The sequence below is a fragment of the Lactuca serriola genome, chromosome 9 (genome assembly GCF_051521515.1).
Source record: "Lactuca serriola cultivar US96UC23 chromosome 9, Lser_US96UC23_V15, whole genome shotgun sequence".
Taxonomy (NCBI): Eukaryota; Viridiplantae; Streptophyta; class Magnoliopsida; order Asterales; family Asteraceae; genus Lactuca; species Lactuca serriola.
In genome coordinates this window covers 79,372,714-79,378,431 of record NC_136416.1, presented here as the reverse complement: position 1 = coordinate 79,378,431, position 5,718 = coordinate 79,372,714, and the positions used below count along the sequence as shown (strand labels likewise).

General features: G+C 35.7%; 1 long non-coding RNA gene across 1 annotated transcript; it reads left to right on the top strand.

Annotated features, from left to right (window-relative positions):
* Positions 1-3,773: 3,773 nt before the first annotated feature.
* Positions 3,774-4,705, top strand: LOC145074292 (uncharacterized). The gene is made up of 2 exons (XR_013691784.1): positions 3,774-4,400; positions 4,502-4,705. It is a non-coding gene; the product is annotated as an uncharacterized LOC145074292 (long non-coding RNA).
* Positions 4,706-5,718: the final 1,013 nt, after the last annotated feature.

Sequence of the window (5,718 nt, the reverse complement as noted above, 5' to 3'; positions counted from 1 at the left end):
ATTTTAAGAAAAATCAAAAGTAGCGAAAAGAAAACTCAAACCAAAATTCAGCAATTGAAGTTGCATCTAGATGATCTGAGAACAACATGCATATGCAGCAACATGTTCAGCCTCAGCTGCGTTTCAATTTCGGAACAGATTCAAAAATTCTTCACATCGTTAAGTATAATCCCAATTTGTGATCCTTTTCTTTCTTCCTTTCCCGCAAAGGATACATACTCTCAATGAAAATTCTGAATATCGTACAGATGAGAGATGTCTCCTATCATGTGCTTGGAATGACCATTATCAACAAACTGAAGTCTGATGATATTCCTCCATAGCTGCTCCAACACAGAGTATGGGATTAGTTGCTATTTGGAACCCAGTCCAATTTGAAGCTGGGTTGACCATTATCATCTACACAATGTACTCTCTCCCATGACATATCCTGCTTATCAGACACAGAAGATGAAGAAATGTTAGAATCATTAGATGATTTGGGAGTAAGAACCTTCGGTACCCATCTGTAGTCAAGTTTAACCCATTTCTTGTTTGATCGGATGGATGGCTCAGCACTTGCTTTAGAACTTGAAACCAATCGTCGTGATGACTTTGACCTAACCGATCTTTGTCGAACAGAAAAATCTCTTGAATTTGGCATCTTGTCCGACATTCCCTTCTGAACCTTGGGAGATTGATTATTGGTCTTTTTCATGTTCCAGTCACCATTGCGTGAATGTGACCTCGAAGGATTTTTTTTGGAGAATTTCCCTCTTGGCACGTTCTGCCAACCTTGTTTGTAGTAAGGAACATATAAACAATGTGGGCAATTTCTGGAAATGTGACCGGGAGTCCTACAGTTAAAGCAAGTCTGTCTTTTCATGTAAATTAGATTGTGACTTGGTCCTTGTCCAAAAAAAGTTCGTTTCGAAGAACTTCCACAAGCACAAGCACAAGCACAAGAACATTTGTTAGGCTGCTTGACAAATTTTTGTGGCTGAGATTTTTCAATAGTGGGAGTGTCATCATCACAAGCTTTTGAAACACTTTTAGCAGACTCAAAATTGATTTTGATCTGCTCACTCCCATCTTGCACTGCTTCTTTATCTGCACATGAAGTAGAAGCATTAGAATCGTTCACCTCAACACGAGCTTTTGAATCATTATCAACAGAACAAGAATTATTTGTGTTCTGCTCATGCCCATCATGCATTGTGACCTGCTGTGCACTTGAGGTAGAAGTATCAGAAGCATTATCAGCAGAACAAGAATTATTTATGTTCTGCTCACGCCTATCATGCACTGTGACCTGCTCTGCACTTGAGGTAAAAGTATCAGAACCGTTCACCTAAACATTTCTAGTGGGGTCAGATTGTTTAGTCTTAACTGAATTTGTTACCGGGGGCTGGCCATATGCTAAGGATGTGATCTAGAGAGAAACAAAGAGAAATCCCAAGTGTTTATCAAGAATCTTATGTACCCCACTATTCATCTATAATAGTGTGCATTGAAGATTAATTATCTTGTTCTTATTCATCTTATATCTTGCATTATACACTTTGATTGGGATTCCGCACCATCAAAGTGAATCGGGTTGATACGTAGGAGAATTCGGGACTTACAAGTGGTATCAGAGCAATGATTGGTAGCAATCGGGTTATTACAAAATATTTTTAAGAGTTTTTCTAGGAGTTTCTTGGTGTTTTTATTTTATTTTTGACAAAATTTTGGCCATTCTTCTTCGTGTTCTTCATTATTTTGGATTTTTTATCGAGTTTGGCATTAAAAAGTTCAAAATTTTGGGTTTTGGGCAAGTTTTTTGGGAATTTTGGTCGAAATTTGTGAGATTCTGGCGGCACTCCTCAGTCCTCGGTCAAACCTAGAAAATCTCGGAGGCACATCAGCGATTTCAGTTGGGGGCGAGGGTTCTTGGTGCGAAGTTCTCGAAGCGAGGGTTTTCGGTCAGCAGCGAGAATTTTCAGTCCGCAACTTCGGTTCTCGGTGCGCTTGATTTTGGTTCAACAATCTCGGCCTCGCTTCTTGGTTCACATTTTCGGCCTTGCAGATTTTGGTGTGAGCCTTCTCGGTTGGGCTAAGAGGCCTCGCAATTTTTGGTCCAAAATCTCATTTTCGGTCCAAAAGTCACGTTTTTGGTCCAAAACCTTCGTTTTCGATCTAGAAACTTTTGTTTTCGGTCAAAGTTATTTTTTTGGACAAAAAAGTTTGACTTTTGAGTTTCAAAATTGACCTTTGACTTTCAAGTTTTCAAGTCTAACTTTTGACTTTCAAGTTTGACTTTTCAAGTTTTCAAGTTTGATTTTTGAGGTTTCAAGTCAAAGGGCATTTTTCTTGGTTTCACAATCAGTTCTACTTTTGGTAAATTATTCTTTTTGGTGAATAACGAGTTCTTCAATCACAAAGGTTAATGAAGCTTCATGCTCTCAGTCCTGTGAAGCTAAAATTAAATCTTATCGTGATCAACATGAATTATTAATTAGGGAAATTAAGGACCTTAAATATGAACGATATAGTATCAAAAAGAGGACTAAAAACCCTTAAAAAATCAATTAGAGGCCAAAATTAAGGACTTTAGAAAACTTCAAGAAGAATACAACATTAAATGTACACATTATGATTATGCTCAACAAAAGATTGTCAGTCTAACTATCGAGCTTAACACATTAAAAAATAAGTTTGAAAATGCTAACTTTAATTTTAAAAAGTTTGACATGTCAAGTAAAAAGGTTGAGACAATGATAGAAAAACAATTAAAATTCAAAGATATTCAAAATAAGGGTCTAGGGTATCACAATGTTCCATCTCCTTTCAATGATAACTATACCCCGCTCCTTGAAACCACTGAGATAGAGACACCTGCACAATATGGCCAGCTCCTAGTAACAAATTCATTTAAGACTGAACAATCAGGCCCCACTAGAAGTGTTGAGGTGAACGATTCTGATACCAATTGTAAGTCCTAAAACTATGGATCTTATACGATACCAATCTTAATTGCTTAAAGAATGCAGAATGTTAGTCAAGTAACAATTCAAGAACACACAAAACAAATTCAAATGAACACTATATATTGATTGATCGTTTGGTACATATGAAATCTCTCTTGACACCCGAATACAATATGAACAACAACTGGAAAATGTAAACGGTTATCACCTATATGTATGACCTAAATACAAAGCTTAATAAAAGCCCAAGCCCAACCCACGAAACCTACTCATACCGAAATCAAGAAGGATTTCGGTCCACTTAACCGAAAACACTACAAACCCATTCAAAAATATAATACTAGCATAAACCACATAAATATGTCCCAACAGAAAGAAGAGTTGATTGGTTGGAAAATGGTGTTGCACTACATTGTCGTAACAACTTCGTTTACCATAGCGGGAGACATGTACGATGTTCCCAACGTTATAACGCCGTTTTGGTGTGCCACCTCAGCGATACCGGCGTTCGTGACTCACACCAGATAGTCTAACTAATTTTTAGAATTTATTTTAGAGTAAATTACATAAATCATCCCTCTTGCAGGTTTTAATGTGTTCGTTTACTCGTTTACTTTCTATTTTTAATAATTAAGTTGGACCGTCATTCGTTTGTTTAAAAGGTGCATGTTTCTTCCCTCGTTAGTTTAAATTTTCACGTTACATCCTTTATTAGAAATAAAATGACTATATTACCCTCACTATTTTATTTTCAATTTTATAATTTATTTTGTATTTAAAAGAAATAGAAAAAATAAATTCCAACCCTATCCTACCTACCCCACACCAACCTAAAATCTTAATATAATATGTCATTATCTCTCAATTTCATTGTGCAACTAAAAAAAAATCACTAACACCACCGGACTACTATTGCAGGAGCATCGACCACCACCATTGTTGGTTAACCGCCCACCACCATCGATGAATCACTACTCACCATCATTTTCATTGTTCAGAACCACACACACACGCTCTCTCTTTTTTTTCTCTCTCTCTCTCTCTCATCCTCATTCTCCAATTAGGTACCCCTTCTTCTTCGATTGATACTCTCTCGTCTCAGATCTAAGATCTCAATCGAGGGTGGTTTGAAACCATCAAGTACGGTTTCGAGGAGGATTTCAAATGACAACGATGAAGCAACCAACAGATTAAGATTGATCCTGAAAGCCACCATCAGGAGTCTTTAGAAAATATAGAGGGTTGTGGTAGTCGTTCTAGAGCCGCTTCGTTGGAATCCGGTGCCCGTCTTATCCGACAAGAAATGGTGGAGCTTGTGGTCATGCTCGTCTTCTCTCGCAAGAAACCCATATCTGACGGAAACGTTGGGATTTGATGGTCATAAGGTTTGATATACCACATTCGCAAGGTTACGTTGGAGGCTCCTCTGACGGTCAACGCCTCGAGATTTGGGTCATTTCGATTTATTCTTTTTTTGTACCCTCTTTCTAGATCTTAAATTCTTTCGCACCACCAATGATTTGATTAGTGGATTTTGATGGTTTTTGGTTCAGCGATAATGATGCGTAGGTGGTGATGATGGCAAGTGGCAGAGCTTGTGGCGGTGTTGGTGATTTCACTAGTTGTGTTGGTTTCCAGGAAAGGTAAAAGGAAAATGTGAAAGAGAAAAGGGGAGGGGGGGTGAGTGGTGGTATTTATTTTCTTTTTTAATACTCAGTAAATTAATAACCTCTATAAAATTAATAATTTGTCCGGTTGCAACTTGGAACAAATACAAAATTGGACCCCAATCGATAAAAAAATAACATAATATTTTTTTTTTGAAATTCCAATGTAAATATATTGGTCCCAGCCAAACTATAAATTAATAATTACTAAAATATTCCAAAATTCTAGAACTGTCTAGTAAAAAATAAATCTATGATCACTTGTATTTTTTTTGTGAACTTCAAATTTATATTGAGTTCATCTTTAAATCTCCCCATTGCACTTAAGAGTTGAGTTATTGTATTATCGTATTGCAACAAAAAGTTATGAAGAGTTGTTGCTTGCAATGCTTCTTTCCGAGTGACCGGTTCCAAAGGTATTGAATCATCATCAACTTCATCATCAACCAAATTTTGAACGGTATCCGCGATAATTTCTTCAATGCTTTGGACCTCGTAACATTCATTAGTTCGTTGATTTTTAACACCTTTTAGTTTAGAAACCATAGTTGATGTGATTTTAAAATTTATCATTAGACATTTTATAGTGATCAATCTAGATCTATGTACAATGAACTTGACAAGTTCATTAATGTGTGAATGTATATGAGAATTTTGAAGGTCGTTTCTGTTTTATTCAAATAGGTAAAATGAACGGACATTGAAATTTTGAAGGTCGATGCATTAATTTGAGAGTTGCTCATGAATATATGCCAACTGTTTAAATTAATAATTTATTAATTTATCAATATAATAATATCTTACTAAATTAATAAAATATATTAGTCCCAACATTATTAATTTATATAGGTTTTACTATATATCTTAACAAAATAAATACAAAACTATAATACTTTGGCATATTCAGTTGTCTATATATTTAAATAAATGGATATAATAATTTTTAGACTAAGTGAGAATCTTTTTAACAGTTTAATCATCAATCATCATAATTTAGTCACCCAATATCATAAATTTGACTAATCATGAATTTTTTTTTTTTTGAAAATTTTGATTGTCCGATTTTTTTATCGACTTAGATCGTGTAGACCGCCTAGGACCGC